This window comes from Pan troglodytes, chromosome 5 (assembly GCF_028858775.2).
Source record: "Pan troglodytes isolate AG18354 chromosome 5, NHGRI_mPanTro3-v2.0_pri, whole genome shotgun sequence".
NCBI lineage: Eukaryota > Metazoa > Chordata > Mammalia > Primates > Hominidae > Pan > Pan troglodytes.
The window spans coordinates 36,324,524-36,351,003 of record NC_072403.2 but is presented as its reverse complement, the minus strand read 5'-3'; the positions used below and the strand labels follow the sequence as shown (position 1 = coordinate 36,351,003).

The window sequence follows — 26,480 nt, the reverse complement described above, 5'->3', positions numbered from 1 at the left end:
TTTCAGCTCTAGGTAAGGTTAAATACTTCTCCCGTGATTCAGATTTTCGGTTCCCCAGTGAGGATGTGTGTTTGGAGGCAGACTTTCCCTCTCTCACACTTTGGGAACTCACAGTTTTTCAGATGTCTCACAGAGTTTGCAGCGGCAAGTCACTTCTTTCAAAGGGTCTGTGAATTCTGTTGGTTTTCCTGATATGATCCTGCGGTGGTTCTTGAATCAAAAGTTCACGATGTGAGTCACCACATGCTGTTCTGTCTGCCCCAGGAAGGGCTGCAGTTAGTCCTGCCTCTTATCTTCCATTTTTCTCCAGATCTGTTTGTTTACTTTTTACTATTAGTGAAAATCTAGGGGAGCAAACATCATTGAAGTAATATGGTAAGCAGAAGAATGGGCCCCCAAAATGTCCATATCCTAAGCCTTGGAGCCTATGAAAATGTTCCCTAATATGGCACACAGGACTTTGCCACTCACTCTGCAGGGCCAGACCTACAAGACCTTCTGGTCTCAATTGCAAAGTCGGTGAAAATGTCTTCAGAATATCTAAAAGCTGAATATCAGAATAGGGCTAATTCAAATCAAAATTGTGTGCTGTTCTAAATATATATCTTTAGCTTCCTTTTTTAAAAGTGTTTTTTCATTTCGGATGATATTGAAGACTAGTTTACATTTTTAATGTGCTTTATGGTCAGTGACTGGAAAGTTGAAACTGAAATGAGTCAGTTTAAAATTTTCATGTTTTACTCAATTCTATTCAAATTTCAATCACTTACTAGTTTATGTAACCGAATTATTCATGAGGTAAATTGCAGCTTAAAAAAATCAATCAGAAAGATAACCATTTCAAGAGTACACAAAATCATAATGCCCACTTCATATTCACAGTTTACAACTCTAAGTATACAACTTTAATTATGATTATTGTTATTATTATCATTATCATTATTTGAGACAGGGTCTCACTCTATCACCCAGGCTGGAGTACAGCGGCTGTGGCATGGTCCTGGCTCACTGCAGCCTTGACCTCTTGGGCTTAGGTGATCCTCTCATCTCAGCCTCCTGAGTAGCTGGGACTACAGGCATGTGCCACCAAGCCTGGCTAATTTTCTTGTATTTTGGTAGAGAAGGGGTTCTGTCAGGTATTCAGGCTGGTCTGGAACTGCTGGGCTCAAGGGATCTGCCCACCTCAGCCTCTCAAAGTGCTGGGATTACAAGCGTGAGCCACCGCTACCAGCCATCTGTAAGTATTAACCGCAGCTAGGCCGGGCGCGGTGGCTCATGCCTGTAATCCCAGCACTTTGGGAAGCCGAGGCAGGCGAATCATGAGGTCAGGGGATCGAGACCATCCTGGCTAACATGGTGAAACCCCATCTCTACTAAAAATACAAAAAATTAGCCAGGTGTGGTGGCGGGCACATGTAGTCCCAGCTACTCAGGAGGCTGAGGCAGGAGAATGGTGTGAACCCGGGAGGCTGAGCTTGCAGTGAGCCGAGATAGCACCACTGCACTCCAGCCTGGGTGATAGAGCGAGACTCCATCTCAAAAAAAAAACAAACAAACATAAAAAAGCCCAGAGTATTAACACTTGCTTATGATGCAATTTGAGAGCAAACACTTTTTGTACTTTTAAATGAAATTGTGCTGGGAAATATAAGGCAAAAAAACTGGGAAAATTTGTTTTTGTTAACAGAAGATGATGCAATAAGGAATCCAGATGAAACATAAGACCAGTGTTTACAATTTCTCATAAAAAGTGTAATTGTCAGCTGTAGCGTCATAGCTAGCTAACAGCTTTTAAAAACATGTACATCCAGCCAACAGTTCTCTAAAGCATGTTTATGCTGCACTAAAAGATCCCTGCTAAACATCAACTGTACTTAAATGGGTTTTACTGAAGTAGGACTTTCATGATACTTTTAAAAGCCAGTCGTTTAAAAAGTGAATATGATAGGGCTACAATAATAACATTACTATATTTTTCCCTTGGTTAATATGCCTTTATTTGAAACAAACCTACAGGTGCTTCTTAATACCATGGAATCATGAATACTTGCAGTTATCAGCGTTTCCTAATGATTAAAACAATGTTCACATAATTACAAAGTTACTTCATCAAAATACTTAGAAGTATTTTGATTTTCTGAGGAGTGTTTGAAAGCTCTGTTTATAAATAGTGATTGTTACATTTATTATGTATTTAGTGCTGAAGATAAACAGTTTTTACATAAAACAGTGTTTTAATATACTGGTCTACTAATGAGGCTAGTTATTAGATACACTGTATTTTAACACTGAAGAATAAAGCTTTATCTTCATATTTATTTTATTTGCAGGACTCTTATCAATGAAGAACTTTGTATCCAACAATAATAAACTGTCATATTGCAAGTTGCATTTTGTAGGAGAAGCAAAAAAGACTGGCTGTGACAAAATAAAGAAGATATTTGCATTATACATGCTTCTTACAAACAGTCCATTCTGAATGGTAGAATTAAATGCAAACCAAATGCTTTTAAATGTTTGTGTGCCTAGATGGCAACTACAATCTCCACACACTTAAAAGAGCAATAACACAGAACACAGTATCCTTAATGATTGTAGCACATTTAACACCTTCAGCCATCACTGGGTTTTCAGATCATATTGGCAATTGAAATTTCACATCCGCATGCGCTTGCTTCGCTTCACTATTTCAGAGAGCTTTACAAGCACTCTAGCAGCTTCCACCAAATCATCACAAGCAAGTATTTTAAGTCCACTGTCTGCTTTTAGTGCCTTAACATCATCAACTTGTGTACTTGTAACTGTACCACAACAGGTATCTTAATTTCCAAACCTTTTACTGCCGTGACTATACCCTTTGCTGTAATATCACAGTGCATGATTCCTCCACAAATGTTGACTAGAATAGCCAGTACCTTTTTAGCTGAAGTGATAGGCTTAAATGCTTCTGTTACTTGATGGACTGTAGCACCACCACCAGCATCAAGGAAGTTAGCTGGAGTCTCTCCATGAAGTTTTATTATATCCATTGTGGCCATAGCCAAACCAGCACCATTTACTAGGCAGCCTATACTTCCATCGAGGCCAGTGTAGTTGAGATCTGCCTTAGCAGCATCTTTGTTCCTTTCATCTTCCTGGGTCCAGTCCTGTAGATCAAAGATTTTCTTTTGGCGATAGGCTGAATTAGAGTCAAAATTGATCTTTGCATCCATACACAATACAGCTCCATCTGAATCTTCCACCATTGAATTTATTTCTATCACGGTTGCATCGTATTTCAGAAAAAGGCTGTAAAGCTTGATCATGTTTTCTGCTGCTGAAGCCACAATATTAGATGGAAATCCCATCTTCTGTGCAAGCTGGAGAGCTTATTCCTCTTTGATACCTTCTACAATATCAATAGGTACTTTAATTATTGCTTCAGGAGTCTCAGCAGCAACATCTTCAATGTTGGCCCCACTATGTAAACTTCCTATTAATACAAGACCTTGAAATGACCTTTCCATTGTTTTTGCAAAGTAGCACTCTCTCTTGGGATATTTTCACTCACAGACCAATACCTGATTGCATATTCTGCCCTTTTCTCTCATTTGCTTGGTAAACAACTGTTTCCTAATCATTTGTGAAGGAACAGCTTTTGCTTCTTCTGGAGAGAAAACCATCTTCACCCCTCCTTTGAGGCCACTTTCAAATGTTCCTTTTCCTCTACCACCAGCTAAAACCTGTGCCTTCATCACAACATCTTTTGAACCTAATTTTTTGGCAATTGCATAAGCTTCATCTGGTCACTTTGCCACATATCCTTTGGGAACAGAGACACCAGTTTCTTGCAATAATTCCATACTCATGTATTCATGTAGTGAGAGATTCCTTTGCTGTTGCTGCTGTACTTGGAGTCCACGGTTATTAAACAATCCAGAACTTCCCAGAACCTGAGCAGCAGCCCGCAGTGTGGTCCGAAGGGTGGCGGCCACCAACAGCGGGCGGAAGAACATGGAGGCCACCATTTCTGAGTCTAACATTACTATTAATAAAAGTTACAGAAGAGATTATTGCTGTAGTTTTCCTCATAAACACCATCAAATTTCGTTGCAGTTACAAAAAGTACAACCATGTTACTTTTTCTCTTACCAAATTTCATTGTCTTCCATGTCTGTAAAGTTTTTATTCAGTAGAAGATAATTCTTCCACTCTTTTCTGTAAGAATTCAAAGTATTTAAATGTGTAACTTCATACTATATTACCATGTTTTCCCTTCTTGTTTCCAATATATATATATATTTATTTATTTATTTTCAAAAAGGAAACCAGATGCCCACATTTTAAAGAAACCCTACATGGGTTTGGACAATGAGAAGAAAAAATTTTAAAAAGCCTACAAAAAAGTTTCAGAGCTATAAAAGATTTTCATATGGCATGAAGTGATCTCCTGCTAGTCCAGAGTTCAAAAACACTCTAATGATGTTCATTTATATATATTTTGTTTGCTTTTCATGGAATACTACATTTATTGAGGTGAAATCACCTTTTTTTTTTTTTAGCTATTTAAGTCAACAAGTGTACACAAGTGTTTTTCAATACAGTTATTAAAAATAGGAGACCAACTTGAATGTGCCAGATGGATTCCATTCAGTTGGGTTTCTAGAGTCATCAGGAAGAACATTAGAGAAAAGATTTCCTTGGTTGGTTTCTATAGCTTGATAGACCAAAAAACAAACAAACAAAACCTACTACAACAACAAACAGCAAAATTTTTGTCCATACGGAAATGGCTCATTCGTTTTTGTCTTTTCTGACTTGACATCTGCCAAGGGAACACACTTAGGAACATATTTAGATGAAAAAATTCTGCCATCCTGAACTCAGTGAGTTCTAATGGCCTGCCTGTAGCCCCTTTGACTGGTCTGCAGCAATTCCTATTAGTGTAGACGCTTCATAGGGCAACATTTCCTTAAGAATATCCCGTTCTACTCTTCTTTATTCTGTTTTTTTTCCCCCCGATGGTCTCTTTGGAGTTTGGGGTATGTTTGAAAATTTACTGAGTTGCAGAATAGGAGCTGCATGCTTGAAATTTCCAGTCATCCTACTGACAACGAAGGTTTTGTGTCCTGAAGCCATTAGAGTTTCAGCTGTGGGAGCACTCTCTGAAATTACTGCACTGTCTATTGGAAAATGTTCTGGTTTCCACCCTCTTCCTTGGCCTTCTCCTCGGATCTCTGGTAGACTCCCTACTCCAGGCCTGCAGAGCTCCGCCTTCTGAAGCTCCACTTGTGCGTTCAGCCTCAGTTATTCCAGCGTGAGAATAGCTCTGACTATCTCAAGTCTTCTTTTCTTCAGTGTTACTGGAGTCTTTGCTCTGCCCTTTAGTGGTTCTGTCTTCTCAAGCTTGATCTTTACTTTAGTCTTCTTCATTGTCACAGTATCTATTAGAACCTTTATTTCAATTCTGCCTTCCATTTTCTGCTGAAGATTAAATTGTTAATCCGCCGAGATGGGCGGATCCCTTGAGCTCAGGAGTTGGAGACCAGCCTGGACAACACGGGGAAAGCCCGTCCCTACCAAAAATTAAAAAAAAAAAAAAAAAAAAAAATGTAGCCAGGCGAGGTGGCGCATGCCTGTGGTTCTAGCCACTCAGGAGGCTGAGGCACGAGAATCTCTTGAACCCGGGAGGCGGAGGCCGCAGTGAGCCGAGATCGCGCCACTGCACGCCAGCCTGGGCGACAGATCGTCCTCGTTCCTTCGGTTTCAAGGTTTTTTTCTCACATCGCTTCCTGGTTGTTCTCCAGTAGGACTAGGTTTCTCTTCATACCTCGCAAGCGGGTCCACGAGATCTTCATTAGTGAGCGCGGTTACCTCGAGATCAGCTTTATCTTTTGGTCTGAGTTGAACTGTTTTCTTCGTGGCTTTCCTGCTGCGGGTGGCCTGGCTCTGGAGCCAGCTGGGGGAGGCGGGGCCCTCGCTGTCGGCGCCGCGGCGGGGTAGAGGTAGCGGCGGGGTAGAGGTAGCGCCGAGTGCTGCAGGCGGAGCTGCGCGTCCTGGTCTCTGCGCAGCTCCGGGCCGGGAGCCTCACTTTAATGGCGACCAACTCACTCATCAACTTGTCTTTCGTCAGGACCCAGGAGTCTTCCAGGAACGCTGGCATATCCAGGAGCTGCGAGTCCCGCTCCCGGCAGCCTTCGCAGCCTCCGGTCCCGCCCGAGCTCGCCCGGGCCTCGCGGCTCCCGCCCCGGAGGAGCGCCGCGGAGCAGGGCAAAAACTCGCGGACACAAAGCCAGGCCAGACCCGACACAAAAGCCCCGGGGCTGAACGATGCAGACACCCGCGGCCAAGCCGGAAGCCCGCACCAACCCCAGCCCACACACTACAGGCCACTTATTTTATTTTATTCTTTTTAAAATGTGGGTTTCTGGTCTATGCAATTCACCTCGGTGTGACTCAGGAAGGACACTGGAAGTCCACTGATCCGTCCAGGACAGAACCACGTGTGTGTTTAGGAAAAGTGGCCTTCTGTTCTCCATCCCTAGGGGCTCACGGGATACCCTTAGAACAGACTGGCCACAGGAATTCCCAGTTAAGGCAGAAGGTTGACATGAGATCAGTGTTTCAGGATTAAGTTCTCACGAAGGGCAGAAAACTGGGAAGCCCATACTTTTCCACGTTAATCAATTGGTTCCATAAACATCATTCCATTTATGTTTTTGTGTTTTTTATTAATAATTCCTTTGAGCTTCACTGGGAGAGATGAGTATGACTGTGGAGCTCAGTTTTGTAAAGCATGGGGTGGCTAAGAAAGGGAAGTAACTGGCCCCAGAATCCCACAGTCACCCAGTGACCTTCAGCCCAAGAATCTGATGGCCACTGCTGCACTCCAAGGGAAAGGAGGCCATCTGGAGAGAAGAGAATTACAAGAATAAGAGTGCAGAGAGTGTCCCACAGTCTGAGATTCGTACAGAAGTACAGGAGGAAGCAAGTGTCCAAGTAACCAGAGTCCTGTGAAGTAGGGATTTCAGTCCTCAAAGTTACCCTCTCCCATCTGCCAAGTCTTCTGTGGACGTGCGTGGCTGTGCTTCCCTTCCCATTCCCTTTGGGCAGTGTGCTGTAGGTTTCCATGTGAGGGCCAGTACTCCTTGCCTCTCATCTCCCTCTCCATTTTGCCGCAAATGCAAGGGACCCCATACCTGCCTTTGCCCCACCCCTTGCCTCTCCTGGGGACATTCTTCCTGCTCAGTAGTGGGCCTTGTGAGGACCTGCAGGACAGCCTGAGTGGGAGCTACCCCAAGGGCCCAAGGAGTTCCAGGAACCCCATCTGCACTCACTCACCTCCCCACCAAGCGCCCCTGCATTCTTCCTGCACTGCACTCCAGGTGTTGACAGCTCCTGGGCAGGGTAGCAGGTTCCAGGGAGCCCAGGCTGAATGGAGCTTGAGAGCTGAGGTCCTCTGCTGGGGATTCACTGTTCCAAGAGGACAGGATTCTGCCTTTATGGGGGAAGGGCTGGATAGGAACCAGGAGACCAGTTACAGGCCCGTTGCTATCAATCCTGGGACCAGTTAATTGATCTGTGTTCAGTACAGGATAGCAAAAATGGACTTGACCTTTTCTCTGTGTAACTTTTTTCAGAAACCATCATGTCCAGCCTTCCTTCCCTGGGCACAGAGGAGACCTGCCTCAGGCGAAGTTCCTCTGTGGAATTAAAAAGTCTCTTGGGCTCAGCTCTCCCCAGGGGCCTTCAGAACTCACCAAGGATAGAGCTGCAGACCTCTGGTGGTCAAATAGGGACTAAAACCGATTACACCTACAAGTCAATTGCAAATAAATCTTTTTTCCTGTTGCACCTGTGCCCCTCACTTAGTCACCTGTCTTAGATGGAAGCTTCGGGCCCCTCCTGGGCCCCAACCCTGCGGTCCCCAGGTTCCCGGTTTTTCACGTCTAATCTCAGTTGACCCCTTCCCCACACACCATGTTTGACCACCCAGTTCACAGAACGCCCCGGGCTTCCTAGTGGGCCAGGTCCTCCTTAGAGAGGCAAGAAAGTGGAGAGGGAGCGTGGACGCCGAGCGCCTGCTGGGCAAACCCGAATCTGGGGCCTGACCTAGCCGGTAGCCGGTGACGGGGCCGGTGGTGGCTTGGAGACTCCTCTCTGGTCCTCTGCTCTTGGCCCCAGCCCCGCGCTCACAGCCACCTCCTGAAGCCGCCAGTGCTGCGCCCTCTTGGCCACGCAGGGGAAGAGCGGACTGGACGGAAGCAGCGGACTCTGGGCGCTGTCAAGGTCACTGTTGTGAAAAGCCGGGAGACCAGATGTGGACACAGGGAGGCCTGGACCCGAGGCGCGGCTGGCCAGAGGCCTCGTGTCTGCCCCTCTTCACAGCTTCCTCCTCCCAGGGAAGCTCCCCGCGTATCCTCAAAGCAGAGAGTGGGTTCCAAACGGACCCCCACAGCGCCCAATTGGGCCATCCCGCCCCAGGCTGGAGGGTGGGTGCTCATGGGGTCGCCAGTCACCAAGGGCCCCACCTGAGCGCACCCGGTCTCTCCTCCAGGCTCGCCTGGGCCTCGAGGGCGGCGAGCAGCTCGGCTTTGAAGAAGGCTCCGGCCGGCGCTGCCCAACTCGGGCAGCCTTCCTGGCCCACCCGGGAGTTGAGTTTCAAGGCTTCCCGGAGAGGCCAGCCCAGATTGGCAGCGGAGAGTTTCTCAGGCTTCGGAGAGAAGCAGCCCTGGTTCCCTGCGCCCTGGGCCACCGCTGGGCGGGGCAGGAAGCCTCCCGGTCGCTTCCTCGCGGGCGCGACTACGAGCCGCGGAAACCAGTGGCCGCTCCACACTATTTAAGCTGAGGTTCCTCTGCCATGGCTGCGGTTTGCGGTTTCAGCTTCGTGTACCACTTAGTACTAATATTATTACTTAGTGAACTTAGTGCACTTAGTGCTCTAAGTTTACCAAGTTTACCACTTAGTGTACCTAGTCTACTTAATACAACACTTATTTAGTGTTTCAGCTTAGTGTAGAGAGGCTTCTTTCTTCCTTTTCTGGAGGAGTCAGTGGTTAGACGATTTCCGTGGTTAGAGCGTACCTGGTCTTTAGAAGACGACTTTGGTGTCCATTGCCAACCCCATCAGAGATCGCAGGCCTTTTCCCCTCAGTCCCAGCTCATCAGCAAAGGTCTGGGTGGCTGTCTCCAGAGGAGACTGAACGAGGTTGTCAAAGCGGCTGGATCAAAAGTGTTGCCATGTCGGATGGAGTGGTGTCCACGATGAACCTGAGCATGGTACGAGCATCTGGGGGTGTGGAATTGGGAGGGAAAGCTGGGGCCCCACAGTGTGAGGAAGGAGGCGCATGGTCAAACCAGACTGGGCAGAGTCCTCGGTATTTAGGAATCTCTAAATACTAAATACTAAATCTCTAAATACTAAATACTGAGCTGGGATGGAATCTCTGTGCTGGAGGCTAGTGGTGCAAACTCTTTTTCCGCATGAGTTTCAGTAAGGTTAGGCGGCGGTTTCTCATCTGCAGGCACAGGTGACTGACTGCCTTCAGCATGGGCCCATCTGTCCATCTCTCCTCCTAACCCTGGTCTCATTACAGGAGAGGGAACTGGGTGCTAGAGGGTGGGGAATCCAGGATGTCAGAGGTGTCACACCTGGATAAAGCGTTTTGAAAACACAAGTCCCAGGGCTGATTATTGATTTTACCACATGCAGCCTGTTTTTATTTATGAAGTTTATTTTCTTTTCCCTTAACTTCCAATGATACACTATAATGTACATCAATGTCCTTAAAACGTATGTAGTCCTCTTCACCTAGTAACTATACTGATCCTCAAGTATCCATTCTCTAGTCAAGGGTTATACCTGTTTCTCCTACCCCACGGCAGTGCTGGGTCTGGTGTACCCCTCCCGCAGTATCACCTCCCCCTAAATAAGCACGTTTCCCTATAATTTCTTCTTTTTTCTCTATGCCTTCCCATCATGTTTGCACTCACTGTGAAGTAAGGAAACGCTTCCTAATTCTGTTATTCCTTCCTACTCTTAGGAGATTTCTTCCTCTGCGCTGAGGATCTCACTGTGCACCTCCAGCCCTGGGTCGTGGTGGGCTCTGGTGGCCACTGGAGTCTTTGGAGCTGCCTCCCTCTGGCTCTGCTGGGTGAGTGCTCTTCTGTCTTCTGTTTCTCCACTGATAAAAACAAATCGGAGAACATGTTCAGAATAACACTTCCAGAAAGGATGGTGTGGAAGGGGATAAGGAGTAGGGGAAGGAACTCCACTCCCTTGGATGAATTTAGAGACAATTTGTTACATTAACCTCTGGACAGGAGCCAAGACAGAGTCTAGAGTAAGCCAGGCTGCTCAGGTCAAATGTCCGAAGGCCTCCTCTTCTCCCGCCTCACATTTCAGTAGACTCAGTGCCAAGGGCTTGTCCTGGGGGCAGGTGGCCTCAGCCACAGTAAGTCCCTGAGATCCTGGACCACTGCGTGGAACCCTGTTCTCTGCATGAGGCAGGCTCCAGGTGCTACCTGCTTCCCTTTCATTTCCCCTGTTCCAAAACATGGTCTCCCCTCTACTCCCTCTCAATCCTTCCTAGCCACCAGCTTCCTGGCAAACAACCACATAGAAGCCTTTTACTTCGTATTTTGTTCTTTATCTTTATGTCTCTTGATAATATACATTTATGCCACTTCAAATGTTTCCATTTTAGATATTATGTATTGACTTTTCAATATCCCTTCAGTCCACAGTACCTTCCCCAGCACACACATTTTCATCCTCCTCGTGTAGGCAGGTGGAGATTTTGAGTGCATTGAGAGCCAGAGTTAAAATTACTGACTTATGTGACTGCTACTCAGACCTGAGCCACATGTTAAACTCTCTTAGTTTTTCTTTCCATACATGCTGAAGTTTTCAAGATTTGATAATTGCCTGGTATTTTCATTTTCTTACTTTCCATGAACCTTAAATGAATTCACCAACTGTTCCTTAGTTGAGTAAATGTCTTCTCAATACCTTTAAACTGATGTTGGCTGTTGTCAAGGTCATCTTCTTGGAGATGGCTTCCCCTCTGCTGTCCACCCACCCAGGTGACCCTCTTCCTTTCTGGTCCTGTTGCCCTTTCACCTTTTCATGGGTTGATGCCTGATTTCATACATCCCATATCTTGGTATTTTTTTTGTTCTTGTTGTTGGTTGATGTTGTTGTTGTTGTTATTTTTTGTATATTCCTTCCTCCTCTTTTTGGTATGTTCCCTCCTTCAGTTTTGTTATCCTTCAACTTTGCTATCAGGAGAAAATTTTTCATGCCTTGCAATATCTGAATTTCACCCTATTTTACAGGGTTGGATTCGGGCATCGAGGTCACCCCCAGCAGGAACAACTGGGGCCACTGGAGGATCCCCAAGGACACAGGTTGCCCTTTTCATGCAGGAAGAATCTGAATTGTTTCCATCCAATTTCCCTGGCATGCAGCAGAATACAACACAAGGGGCTGCGGTCTTCTCTGACTCTTAGGGCCCTTGGAAGATCCTGTTCTGCCCAAATCAGGGTGATTTGGGCAAGCATCCTTAGGGCTCTGGACCTTAGTTTCTATCCCTGGTTGATTGATTGACCATATAGGTGTCCTAACTCACATAGTTGAAAATCAGATGTGGTGAAAGTGCATTGAGACCAGAAACAATGTTATTGTCCTGAAATGCATGCCCAGAGAGCACTGAATAAATTTTTAAAACACCTGACCACAGCTGGCATTTCTGTTCTTTTCTAAACTATGGGACTGATCAAAAGAGAGAGGTGAGGTGGGGTGAGTGTGGGTCTTGGCCAGGAGAATGAAGGAGGGAGGGAGGGAGGGAGGGAAAGGCTGTGAGAAGTGGAAAGAGGGGTACAAAGGATGCAGGATGGTGTCACTTCAGGGAAGGGCCTGGGATTCCTAGTAAGTATGGAGGAGAGGTGGCACCTGAGATTATCTTTGGAAGCCCAGATGTAGCTGATCCCACAACTTGCTTCTCCTCCTGCCTGGACGTCTACACCAATGTGACTAGACACACAGTAGAAAAGAACTGGCACCTGATTCTCAGACTGGTACCATCTTCTACCCTCGAGTGTTTGTTTCATTCCTTTCCTCCCTGTTTCCCCACCCCAACCACCAAACTTATTGCTCCATTCTTCCAATATAACTCTATATCAGGGCACCACTGAGTTCAACGCAATGTGTCACAATTGCTGTGTTCTCCCTCTCCCAAGTGCATGATTCTCCGCACTGCAGGGCTGCTGCTGGAGGATGGGGCCGGGGCGGCATTGGCAATTCGGGACAATATCCTACTCTTTTCAGTGTTTCTTTCAGTTATATGAAGTTAAAAACCAGGTTTTGTGAGTGCTCACATAACATTTGTTTCTAGTGAAGGTGATTTTGTCTTTTTTTAAAATGTAGATAGTTGTTAGATTGGTATCTTTGTTGCATGGGGACGGTTAGTGAAGTCTTCTATCTAGCCATCTTGCTCCACCCCTCTCCCTAAAAAATTTTTAAATTTCTTTCCTAATGTCTTCATTGACCCACCAGGCATTCAGGAGCATATTGTTTAATTTCTATGTGTTTGTATAGTTTCCAAAATTCCTCTTGTTATTAATTTCCAGTTTTATTCCATTGTTGTCAGAGAAGATGCTTGATATTATTTCAATTTTTTGAATGTTCTAAGACTTGTTTTGTGACCAAATATTTGGCCTGTCTTTGAGAATGATCCATGTCCTGAGAAGAAATATGTGTATTCTGCAGCTCTTGGATGAAATATGCTGTAAATATCTATTAGATCCATTTAATGTACAGTGCAGATCAAGTCCAATGTTTCTTTGTTGCTTTTCTGTCTAAACGATCTGTCCTATGCTGAAACGGGGGCTGCTGAAGTCTCTGGCTATGATTGTACTGAGATCTATCTCTCTCTTTAGCTCTAATAATAATTGCTTTATACAGCTGGGTGCTCCAGTGTTGGGGTATGTATATTTATAGTTGTTATAGCATCTTACTGAATTGACCCCTTTATCATTATATAGTGACCTTCTTTGTCTCTTCTTATAGTTTTTATCTTAAAATCTATTTTGTCTGATATAGGTATAGCTACTCCTGCTCTTTTCTGGTTTCCATTGGCATGGCAGATCTTTTTCCATCCCTTTATTTTCAGTCTATGTGTGTCTTTATAGGTGAGTGTGTTTCTTGTAGGCAACAGATCATTGGGTCCCTTGGTTTTTTTTTTTTTTTTTTTTTATTCATTCCACCACTCCATATCTTTTGATTGGAGAGTTTAGACCATTTACATTCAGTGTTATTATTGATAAAGAAGGAAATTTTCTTATTTGTTTTCTCGTTGTTTTGCATGTTTTCTCTTCCTTCTTTCCTTCCTTTATGTCTTCCTTTTAGTGAAGGTGATTCTCTGGTGATATGATTTAATTTCCTGTTGTTTATTTTTTGTATATCTGTTGTATTTTTTATGATTTGAGATCACCAGGCTGCTTGCAGATATCTTATAACCATTATTTTAACCTGATAAAAACTTAACACTGCTTGTATAAACAAAAACTGAAAGATACGTAATAAAAATTCACACTTTAACTCCATCCTCTTTCTTTTTAACTTTTTGTTGTTTCTATTTATATCTTCTTATACTGTCTATGTCTTTTTATAGATGAGGATCTCACTCTGTCAGCCAGCCTGGAGTGCAGTGTCACAATCTCAGCTCACTGCAACCTCTGCCTCCGAAGCACAAGCAATCCTTTCACCTCAGCCTCCTAAGTAGGTGGTACCACAGACATGTGCCACCATAACCAGCTAATTTTTTCCATTTTTTTTTAAAGAGACTGGGTTTTGCCATGTTGCCCAGGCTAGTCTGAAACTCCTGAGTTCAAATGATCTGTTCACTTCAGCCTCTCAAAGTCCTGGGATTACAGGCATGAGCCACTGCAGCTGGCCTTGTACTGTCTATGTGTTGAAAAGTCTTGTAGTTATTATTTTTTATTGGTTCACCTTTTATGCTTTCTACTTAAGACACGAGTAGTTTACACACCACAAATACAGCATTATAATATTCTGTGTTTTTCTGTGGCACTTGGTTCTTGACTGAAGAAATTACAAAGTGCCAATCTGGGTCTAAATGTAATCCATTTTCTGAAGTTAAGTGTCCCAAATATTTCTTCTGAGTTTTCACTAGCTGCAATTTTTCATCAGAGACTTCATGATCTTTAGCAGTCAGTTGCTTTAACAGATGTACACCATTTTTTTCATAGGCTATCTGTGAAGCAGAGCAAAGAAGGCGGCCATCTATATATTGTAGTAAGGTGGAACCTTAAGGAGAAACTATCTCCTCCAAGTGTTCCTTTAATATTTGAAAAACACAGGAAGGGTTTTCAGTAAAAGCAGGAGGCATTACTGTCCAGGTGAATTGTTGGCCTTCCAAGGTAAAGGCCTGATCCACTGGATTACTGAAGAATGCACTTCATAGATCAATGACAGTGAAAAACCTCCTATCAATAGGTTGTGAGTTTAATGAGATATAGGGATTTGAAACCACTGATGTCTTGGAATCACTATGTAGTTTATTGCTCAGAATTCCTGAGCAAACCTTTAATCCCAGTTGTTTGTTTTTTAATAGGTAAAATTAGGGTGTTAGAAGGATGAGTACATGGAATAATGAGGCCTTGTTTTTTACGTCCTTCTGTAATAGGTTTAATGACTTATAACACCATCTGGTTTAAGTGGATATTGTTTGATATTAGGCAGGGGTTTTGATGGATCAAGCTGGATTTTTATAGGAGGTATACTATAAAGTTTGCCAATATCAACAGTTTTGCCTATACAGAGACAGGTATTAGATTCAGCAGTGAAAGGGTGTGATATAGTTTGTATATTTGTCCCCACCCCAATTTCATGTTGAATTGTAATCCCCAATGTTGGAGGTGGGTCTTGGTGGGAGGTGATTGGATCATGGGGGCACATTTCTCAGGAATGGTTTAGCACCGTCCCCTTGGTGCTGTCTTTGAAATAGTGAGAGCTGGTTGTTTAAAAGTGTGTGGCATCCTTCCCCTCCCACTCTCTCTTGTTCCTGCTTTTGCTATGTGACGTGCCTGCTCCCCTATTGCCTTCTGCCATGATGGTAAGCTTCCTGTGACCTCATCAGAAGCTGATCAGATGCCCAGCACCGTGCTTCCCATAAAGCCTGCAGAACTGTGAGCCAATTAAACTCATTTTTCTTTATAAATTACCCAGTCTCATGTATTCTTTATAGCAATGCAAGAACAGCCTAACACAAGATAGCATTATTTTTGTTTTGTCAGTGGGAATGACATAACAAGTGGGGACATTTGGAGAGTCAGGGATTCCTGAGGTCAGGAATTCAAGATCAGCCTGGCCAACATGGTGAAGCCTCGTCTCTACTAAAAATACAAAAAATTAGCTGGGCATGGTGGTGGGCACCTGTAATCCCAGCTACTCGGGAGGCTGAGGCAGGATAATTGCTTGAACCCAGGAGGTGGAGGTTTCAGTGAGTCGAGACTGCACCACTGCACTCCAGCCTGGTGACAGAGTGAGACTTCATCTCAAAAAGAAAAAATTTAAAAAAAGTTTTTAAGCAGTTTTCTTAGTAGGGTCCTCAAGGCCACAGGCAGGTGATTTGTCAAATGGACAAGATCAGAAGTGCACATAGTTTCCCTAAATTGCTGGGTCTTTTACCAAGTTCAGCATGTTTTGAAGAAAAGCTATTCACAAACTTGGAATTAAAGTCTACTCAAGTAGATTTAACATCCATAGGTAATGCAGAAATTTCTTTCTTTTTTCTTTTCTTTTCTTTTTTTTTAAGATGGAGTCTCACTCTGTCGGCAGGCTGTAGTGCAGTGGCTGGATCTGGGCTCACTGCAAGCTCCGCCTCCCGGATTCACACCATTCTCCTGCCTCAGCCTCCCAGAGTAGCTGGGACTACAGGCACCTGCCACCATGCTCAGCTAATTTTTTGTGTTTTTAGTAGAGATGAGGTTTCACCGTGCAAGCCAGGATGGTCTCAATCTCCTGACCTCGTGATCTGCCCGCCTCGACTTCCCAAAGTGCTGGGATTACCGGCGTGAGCCACCGCGTCCGGCCTAGTTTAGTTTTAAGAAAGACAAGTTTGGGGAACTCAAAAGACCCCAAGGATGGCCATTGAAGATCCAAATTAACTTTGCTATACTCTATCCATTGATTTTAAAAAGTACACAAGAGACGACCTTAATTTTTTTCTTTTCTTATTTATTTTTATTTTTTTTTTGACATGAAGTTTCCCTCTTTTCTCCCATGCTGGAGTGCAATGGCATGATCTCGGCTCACTGCAACCTCTGCCTCCCGAGTTCAAGCTGTACTCCTGCCGCAGCCTCCCGAGTAGCTGGGATTACAGGTATGCGCAACCACATCTGGCTGAATTTGTATTTTTATTAGACACGGGGTTTCTCCATGTTGGTCAGGTTGGCTTCCAACTCCCAAATTCAGGCGATCTGCTTGCCTGGGCCTCCCAAAATGCTGGGATTACAGGCGTGAGTCACCACGACCGGCCTTAATTTTTTAAAATATAGATGAACTCTTGCTATGTTGCCCAGGATGGTTTCAAACTCATGAGCTTAAGCGATCTTTCCACCTCGGCCTCCCAAGGTGCTGGGATTACAGGCATGAGCCACTGACCATAATTTTTGAACATATAGCTGACAGGAGTCCCAGAAGAGGGCCTATATTGGATGCTTTGGAGTTTTGGCATCCTGTTCTGCCTCTTATTAATTTCTCAGCAGCAAAAGAAAAATTCTATAATCCCTGGGAGGAAATGGTAGGGGTTGGAGCGATTTGTTTTTTAATAGTGTGCCTAGCATAGGATTTTTGTTTTTACTTGATGTGCAGGCAGCCTGTGATCTAATTGTCTATCCTGTCACCATTTTCTCCAGAATTTTCCTGAGACTGGCACGCTGCCTAATGGCAATCTTGTTTATTCATGTACCACTTTATCCTGACAACAAAAAATTTCTCTTTGGGGAGACTGAAGTCTCACATAGAATGGTGACAACAGCCCAAACAGCTTTTAAGGAGTTGACTCATCCTCACCATTTTAGAAAGTAAATTTTGCTCTCAAAAGATGTTCAGAAGCAGAGGAAAAATCAAGCAACAAACTCAGTATAAGTCTCTTCCAAAGATAATCTTTCTTCAGCATCGTTTCTGACACTAGATTATTCAACCTAAAAAACATGACATTAGAAATGTCCAAATATGTTGAGTTTATTTGGGAATTAGAATGAGGATTGTAACCTAGGGTGCACTGATGGATTGCCATTCTGGAAATATTAGCTTAGCCAGATGTAGTGGGTTGAATGGTGGTCCCCACAAAGATATGTTTCTGTCCTAGTCCCCAGAAGCTGTGAATGTCAAGTTGTTTGGAAAAAGGGTCTTTGCAGATGTAATTAAGCTGAGGATATTGAAATGAGGAGATCCTCCTGGATGACCTAGGTGGCCCTAAATCCAATGACAAGTGTCTTCCTAACAGGTACACAGAAGAGAGAGTCAGAAGAGGAGAAGGCAATGTGAAGAAGGAGGCAGAGACTGGAGCAATGGGGCCACAAGCCAAAGAACGCTGACCAATGCCCTGCAGCTGCCAGAGCTGGAGGACTCAAGGAATGGATTTGCTCTTAGAGCCTTCAGAGGGAGTGAGGCCCTGCATATTGATTTTGCAGTTTGGGCCTCCAGAACTGTGAAAGAATAATTTTCTGTTGTTGTAAGTTGCCAACTTTGAGGGCATTTGTTGTGGCAGCTACAGGAAGCTAATATACCAGGTGATCAACTTCAACATCAACAGTGGTACATGAAATTGATATTCTATAACCTTGATAAGGTGTTTGGAGAATTGCACTTCACCTCATCTAAACAACCATAACCATAGTCTAACCATGATCTACATCCCAACTAAATTCAGTTTGAGGGACATTTTACAATATATCTGGTCAGTACTTCCAAATATTGTGAAGGGCATCAAAAATTAGGAAAATCTCAGGAATTGTCACAGACCAGAGGATGCCGCGGAGGCACGACGGAGACTAAATGTAGTGTGATATTCTCCATGGAATCCTGAAACACAGAAAGGACATTAGGGGAACGCTAATGAACTCCAAATAAAGTCTGCAGTTTAGTAATAATAAGGTATGAAAATGGCTTCATTAGCTGTGACAAATGGACCATAGTAATGAGAGATGTTAACACCAGGGGAAACTGACTGTGGAGCGGATGGCAACTCTGTACTACCATTGCAACTTTTATGTAAATTTAAAACTCTTCTAAAATAAAATTATTTAAAAGTAGAAGTCAGGAAAGGATTAAGGAGTGGAAGAAAAAAATGATCAACTTTCCATTTTCCTGGAGTGTTGCCATGAAAAGGCTGGAGGGAGGGTTTGCAAGGAGGAGTTGGAAACCTCAGAGACAGGCAGCTCCAGAGCCCTCCTCTGTTCCGCAGAGCCAGAACCCCGCGCAGTCCAGGGCTTCTCAGAAGGCCTTTCCACCCTCTGGACAACCCCAGCCCCACCTCATTGATACATCCTTTCTGGATCAACAATCTGTGTCTTACTCAGACCACCGCCCCGTCCTCTCCAGAGCGGCTCATCAGAACCCGAGCGCAGAGCGGCAGCGCCCCGGTGTGGCCCAAGGACTGAGGACAGACACTCAGCTCCCCTTTCGCTTCCCCACCCGGGACTTCCACAGGGTCCCGTTCGGTTTCCAGCCGCAGAACGGGGGCGCCCTGCTCCCGTGTCGGTGTCTCCAAATCCTGGAGTACAGATGTTTCCTCCCAGTTACTGGCGGTGGAGTCTGATCTTAAGGCAGAGGGAGGTCTGCAGGCCCTAAGATCTGGTTCCCAGGTCTGCGTAACCCCACAGACACACTGTGCGCCCAGTACCCAATCTCTCAGTGTTTTTGGAATGAGGCCTTGGATTCCCGAGTCCCTGAAATTTGTTTTGCTGCTTCCAGGGAGGAAGATACCTCCTCGCCGGAATCCACTAGTTGATCCTCCAACCCTACTTTGGAGGGACCCAGGAAGGACATGGCGTTGGAGCTGGACCCAGGAAGAACATGGCGTCGGAGCTGTAACTATATTGGGTTACAAGGATGTCTGGGATCAGACTGGGCCGAGCATTTGCCCCCAATCCCTCGGTTACCGGAGGGAGGTCCCTCCGCGACTCCCCGGACCTCCAGGACCCAGGCATCTGAACCCACACCCTCCTGGAGCGGACCCTTCCCAGCCCCAGTCCAGGACCCCGAGTCCCGCCCCTTCTTCCCCTTTGCGACCTAAGCAGACAGGACCTGCTGTCTACATCTCTTAGGCCTCGTCCCCTGCCATCTCCATTCCCTGATTAAAGGTTCTTGATCCCGGAACCAAATCTAATTTCTGGTCTCGTCTATTGTCCGCGACGATCACCGACCAGGAGAGGCTCCCCAGCCCCAAACAGGCTGCGGCTGAGCGACAGCGGCGGATTTTGGCGCTTTGGCCCTGACTCTCTCGCCGAAGCACCCCGCGACCCCTGCCTGGAGGCTGCGCAGGCAGCTGGGGGTCGGGCTTCGTCTGGGGCCTCGCAGGAGGAGCGGGGTCTGCAGCAGGAGGGGGCCCGCTGGGATTTCTGCCACTGAGGCTGCACTCGCCGCCTTGGGTAAGGCTCCCCCCAGCCCTCCCCTGTGGACCTCGCTGTGGTTCCTTTCCTATTCCCTTTGGGCAGTGTGCTGTAGGTTTCCATGTGAGGGCCAGTACTCCTTGCCTGTCATCTCACTCTCCAGTTTGCTGCAAAGTGCAAGCGACCCCATACCCGCCTTTGCCCCACCCCTTGCCTCTCCTGGGGACATTCGGCCTGCTCAGTAGTGGGCCTTGTAAGGACCTGCAGGACAGCCTGAGAGGGAGCTACCCCAAAGGCCCAAGGAGTTCCCGGAAACCCTCTGCACTCACTCACCTCCCCACCAAGCGCCCCTGCATTCTTCCTGCACTGCACTCCAGGTGTTGACAGCTCCTGGGCAGGGTAGCAGGTTCCAGGCAGCCCAGGCTGAGGTCCTCTGCTGGGGATTCACTGTTCCAAGAAGACAGGACTCTGACTTTATGGGGGAAGGGCTGGATAGGAACCAGGAGACCAGTTATAGGCCTGTTGCTATCAATCCTGGGACCAGTTAATTGATCTGTGTTCAGTACAGGATAGCAAAAACGGACTTGACCTTTTCTCATGTGAATATTTTCAGATACCCTCACTCCCAGCCTTCCTTCCCTGGGCACAGAGGAGACCTGCCTCAGGCGAAGTACCTCCGTGGAATTAAAAAGTATCTTGGGCTCAGCTCTCCTCAGGGGCCTTCAGAACTCACCAAGGATAAAGGTGCAGACTTCTGGCGGTCACACAGGGACTAAAACCGATAAAATCCACAAGTCAATTGCGACTCAATCTTCCTTCCTCTTGCCGCAGTGTTCCTCACTTAGTCTTGGATGGAAGCTTCGGTCCTCTCCTGGGCCCCAACCTGCGGTCCCCAGGTTCCCCGTTTTTCACGTCTAATCTCAATTGACTCCCTCCTCCACACACCATTTTTGACCACCCAGTCCACAGAACGCCCCAGGCTTCCTAATGGGCCAGGTCCTCCTTAAGAGAGGCAGGGAGGTGGAGAGCGAGCATGGACGCCGAGCGCCTGCTGGTCAAACCCGAATCTGGGGCCTGACCTCGCCGCCGCCGGCAGCCGGTGAATATGTCGCAGGACCGGTGGTGGCTTGGCAGTCTTCTCCTGTCCTCTGCTCTTGGCCCCAGACCCGCGCTCACAGCCACCTCCTGAAGCCACCAGCTCTGCACCCTCTCGGCCACGCAGGGGAAGAGGGGACTGGACGGAAGCCGCGGACTCTCGGCGCTGTCAAGGTCACTGTTGTGAAAAGCCGGGAGACCTGATGTGGACACAGGGAGGCCTGGACCGGAGGCGCGGCTGACCAGAGGCTTCGCGTCTGCCCCTCTTCCTTCAGAGCCTCCTGCTCCCAGGGAAGCTCCGCGCGTGTTCTCAAAGCAGAGAGTTGTTTCCAAACGGACCCCCCAGCATCCGATTGGGCCATCCCGCCCCAGGCTGGAGGGTGGGGGCTCATGGGGTCGTCAGTCACCAAGGGCCCCACCTGAGAGGACCCGGTCTCTCCTCCAGGCTGCGCTGGGCCTCGAGGGAGGCGAGCAGCTCGGCTCTGAGGGGGGCCCCGGCCGGCGCTGCCCAACTCGGACAACCTTCCTGGCCCACCCGGGAGTTGAGTTTCAAGGCTTCCCGGAGAGGCCAGCCCGCATTCGCAGCGGAAGGTTTCTCAGGCCTCGAGCCTCGGAGAGAAGCAGCGCTGGTTCCCTGAGCCCGGGGCCACCGCTGGGCGGGAGCGCGCTTGGATCTTGCAGCAGCTAAAGCCTCGTGGGCTCCTCCTCGACTACAAGCCGCGGAAAACAAGTTGCAGCTCAGCACTATTTAAGTTGAGGTTTTTCTGTTATGCCTGCGGTTTGCTGTTTCAGCGCTTTGCTGTTTCAGCTTAGTGAAAGCTGAATGTACTTAGTACTTCAGCTTAGTTTTTCAGCTTAGTGTACTTAGAGAAGAGGCTTCTTCCTCTTTTGGTGGAATCAGTGGGTAGAGAGGAATTCCGTGGTTAGAGCCTACTTGGTCTTTAAGAGTCGACTATAATTTTGATTTTGATCCTCAACCACATTCGAGATCACAGTTCCCCGGTCAGTCTCAGCTCATCAGCAAAGGGTTTGGCGGCTCTCTCCAGAGGAGACTGAACGAGGATGTCAAAGCGGCTGGATCAAAAGTGTTCCCCTGTCGGATGGAGCGGTGTCCAGGATGAACCTGAGCATGGTACCAGCATTTGGGGGTGTGGAGTTGGGAGGGAAAGCCAAGGCCCCACAGTGTGAGGAAGGAGACTGGACAGAGCCCTCAGTGTTTAGGAATCTCTAAATACTAAATACTACATCTCTAAATACTAAATACTGAGCTGGGATGGAATCTCTGTGCTGGAGGCTAGTGGTGCAAACTGCAGTTTCTCATCTGCAGGCACAGATGACTGACTGCCTTCAGCATGGGCTCATCTGTCCATCTCTCCTCCTGACCCCGGTCTCATTACAGGAGAGGGAACTGGGTGCTAGAGGGTGGGGAATCCAGGACGTCAGCGGTGTCGCACCTGTATAAAGCATTTTGCAAACACAAGTCCCAGGGCTGACTATTGATTTTACCACATGCAGCCTGTTTTTATTTATGAATTTCCTTTCTTTTCCCTTAAATTCCAATGACAAAGTATAACGTAAATCAACGTCCTTAAAACGTATGTAATCCTCTTCATTTAGTAACTATTCTGACCTCAAGTATCCATTCTCTAGTCAAGGATTATACCTGTTTCTCCTAGCCCCCACCAGTGCTGGGTCTGTTGTACCCCTCCCGCAGTATCGCCTCCCCCTAAATAAGCACGTTTCCCTATAATTTCTTCCTTTTTCTCTATGCCTTCCCATCATGTTTGCACTTGCTGTGAAGTAAGGAAATGCTCCCCAATTCTGTTATTCCTTCCTACCCTTAGGAGATTTCTCCCTCTGTGCTGAGGATCTCACTATGCACCTCCAGCCCTGGGTCCTGGTGGGCTCTGGTGGCCACTGGAGTCCTTGGAGCTGCCTCCCTCTGGCTCTGCTGGGTGAGTGCTCTTCTATCCTGTCTTTCTCCACTGATAAAAACAAATCCGAGAACATGTTCAGAATAACACTTCCAGAAAGGATGGTGTTGAGGGGGATTGGGAGTAGGGGAAGGAACTCCACTCCCTTGGATTAATTTGGAGACAGTTTGTTACATTAATCTCTGGACAGGAAACAAGACAGAGCCTAGAGTAAGCCAGGCTGCTCAGGTAAAAGGTCCGAAGGCCTCCTCTTCTCCCTGCCCACATTTCAGTAGACTCAGTGCCAAGGGCTTGTCCTGGGGGCAGGTGGCCTCAGCCACAGTAAGTCCCTGAGATCCTGGACCACTGCGTGGAACCCTGTTCTCTGCATGAGGCAGGCTCCAGGTGCTACCTGCTTCCCTTTCATTTCCCCTGTTCTAAAACATGGTCTCCCCTCTACTCCCTCTCAATCCTTCCTAGCCACCAGCTTCCTGGCAAACAACCACATAGAAGCCTTTTACTTCATATGTTGTTCTTTATCTTTATGTCTCTTGATAATATACATTTATGCCACTTCAAATATTTCCATTTTAGATATTAAGTATTGACTTTTCAAAATCCCTTCAGTCCATAGTACTTTCCCCAGCACACACATTTTCATCCTCCTCGTGTAGGCAGGTGGAGATTTTGAGTGCATTGAGAGCCAGAGTTAAAATTACTGACTTATGTGACTGCTACTCAGACCTGAGCCACATGTTAAACTCTCTTAGTTTTTCTTTCCATACATGTTGATGTTTTCAGAGAATTGATAATTGCCCGGCATTTTCATTTTCTTACTTTCCATGAACCTTAACAAATGAATTCACCAACTGTCCCTTAGTTGAGTAAATGTCTTCTCCATACCTTTAAACTTATGGTGGCTCTTGTCAAGGTCATCTTCTTGGAGATGGCTTCCCCTCTGCTGTGCTGTCCACCCACCAAGGCGACCCTCTTCTTTTCTGGTCCTGTTGCCTTTTCGCCTTTTCACCTTTTCATGGGTTGATGCCTGATTCTATACATCCCACGTCTTGGTCTGTTTATTTTTGTTTTGTATTCTTTTTAATATATATTCCTTCCTTCTCTTCTTGGTATGTTCCCTCCTCTCCGAGTACATCCTTCAACTTTGCTATTGGGAGAAAATTTTTCATGCCTTGCAATGTCTGAATTTCTTCTTATTTTACAGGGTTGGATTCGGGAGTTGAGGTCATCCCCAGCAGGAGCAACTAGGGCCACTGGAGGATCCCCAAGGACACAGGTCACCATTTTCATGCAGGAAGAATCTGAATGGTTCCCACCCAGTTTCCTGGGCAGGCAGGAGAATCCAACACAAGGGGCTGCGGTCTTCTCTGACTCTTAGGGCCCTTGCAAGATCCTGTTCTGGGTGATTTAGCTGAAGGGCAGGGTGATTTGGGCAAGCATCCTCAGGGCTCTGGGCCTCAGTTTCCTTCACTTGGTGATGGGTTGATCAGATAGATGGCCTTCCCCACATAGCTGAAAATCAGATGTGGTGAAAGTGCATTGAGACCAGAAACAATGTTATTGTTCTCAAATACATGCCCAGAGAGCACGAAATAAATTTTTATTCAGCTGGCATTTCTGTTCCTTTCTGAACTATGGGACTGATCAAAAGAGAGAGGTTAGGTGAGGTGAGTGTGGGTCCTGGCCAGGAGAATGGAGGAGGGAGGGAAAGGCTGTGAGAAGAAGTGGAAAGAGAGGTACAAAGAATGCAGGATGGTGTCACTTCAGGGAAGGGCCTGGGATTCCTAGTAAGTATGGAGGAGAGGTGGCACCTGGGATTACCTTTGGAAGCCCACATGTAGCTGATCCCACCGTTTGCTCCTCCTCCTGCCTGGAAGTCTATGCCAACATGACTAGATGTACAGTAGAATGGAACTGGTGCTTGATTCTCAGACTGGCACCATCATCTACCCTCAAGAGTTTTTTTCATTCCCTTCCTCCCTGTTTCCCCACCCCAACTGCCAAACCCATTGCTCCATTCTTCCCATATAACTCTACCAGGTACCCACCTCTTGGGTTCTAGTCATGTCTGAAGAAGTCTTTTATTAATTTATTTCTTTTAGAGATAGGGTTTTGCATTGTTGTCCAGGCTGGTCTTGAACTCCCGGCCTCATCTCAGCCTACCATATTGCTAATATTATAGGTGTGAGCCACTGCTCCCAGTCTGTGTCTGACAATGTCTTGAGTGACTAAAAGGCATTTTCTTTCACTTTGTAGTCTTGGGCTTTCTTCAGTCTGCCTCTCTCCTCTTTTCCTTTGACCCCAGGCAGGCTTTGTCATTCCCTTCCTCCTCTGGGGTGCCCTCTGTGCTTCAGAGCAGCCCTGGTGAGAATCTGCAGGGCAACCTGCACACTAGCTGGCTGGGCTTCTGAGCCCCTCCACACTCACTCATATGCCTCTCCCACCTTCCTCCAGTGGTGAGATCGGGAATACAACTCACTGAGTCTCCAAGTCCAATGGATTTTCTATCCCAGGGATGAGCATCTCCTAGTCATCGTCTGTGAAGTAGAGGGAGGCTTCTGTTCCCTTCTGAGCTTCAATTCTGCACTTCCAGAGTTCCCCATTCTTCACGTTTAGTCACTCTACCTCCCTACACATATTTTTGGAATCAACCAACCAGGCTAGATGGACCAGCCATTCCCCAAAGTGAGAGCTGGCAGGGAAGTTCTTAAATAACGGTTTAGTTTTCCTATAGTGTGACAAAACTGGCTCCAAATGCCAAATGAAACCCCTTTAGTGCATGCCCCATGTGCTCAGAAATTTGCCTTATACTCCTTCACTCACACAGAAAAGCAAAGACAAAAATAAAATAACAAAATTCAATTTCCACAACTAAATTTCCCATGTATTATTTTTCCCAACAGAGTTAATCAACAAGCCTGTGATACCTTAGGATCTACTGTGTTCTGTAAATCTAAAACACCACCTTACATTTGTAAGGCTAACATTTACAGAGCACTTGGTATGTCCAAGGCTCTAGTCTAATATCCAAGTGAATATTATCTGATTTGTTCCTTGTGATGATTTGATTTCTCAACATGACTGGGTCACGAAGGGGCCCAGATATTTGGCCAAACATTATTCTAGGTATTCCCATGAGTGTGTTCGAAAAATGATTTACATTTAAATCAGTGGAATTGACTAATGTGCATTGCCCTCCATAATGTGAGTGGGCCTCATCAGATCAATTGGAGATATATGTCTCCTATTCATTCTGCTTCTGTGGAGAGCCCTGATCAATACACTGTTCATAAGACCAGTGTTTTGGGGATTTATTAATTAATGGAGGCACACTGTGGTTACTTGCCTAGTAAGCTAGAAGAACACTAAAGAGGAAGTGTAAGAGCCGAAATTGCTTTTTAGTAGAACTCAGTTTGAAGTTTCCTTGCAGTGGTGAGTGTGGAGATGGGTTCAGCAGGGTGGTCTGCAGTGGGTTTGCCAAGGGTCTCTGGGATTCCACTGGAATTTCTCTCCACTGAAGGGAGAGGCTTAGCGGGTGCCTCCAGTGCTCTCCAGAGGAAATTGGGTCAGCTTCATTAAGAGTTCCTCTCTGAAGAAGGGAACTATGATCCTGACCCTGGAACAGGCCCTGGAGTCTGAGGCATGAGGGAGAAGCCTAGATCTTGGAGAGGTGGACGAAGGATGAGGGGAATCATAAAGATGGGGCTTTGCCTTCAGCCAGAAGCATTCTGCAATCTCAGGGATGAATCTAAAGATGGAAGAGGGGGTTTCTGGGAATAGGAACCTTTGTTCAGTACCTATTTTGGGGGGTGAGGTGGGGTCCCACATGTTGAA

General features: G+C 46.3%; 1 pseudogene; it reads right to left on the bottom strand.

Annotated features, from left to right (window-relative positions):
* Window positions 1-2,334: 2,334 nt before the first annotated feature.
* LOC462538 (succinate--CoA ligase [ADP-forming] subunit beta, mitochondrial-like) lies at window positions 2,335-4,007 on the bottom strand (annotated as a pseudogene).
* Window positions 4,008-26,480: the final 22,473 nt, after the last annotated feature.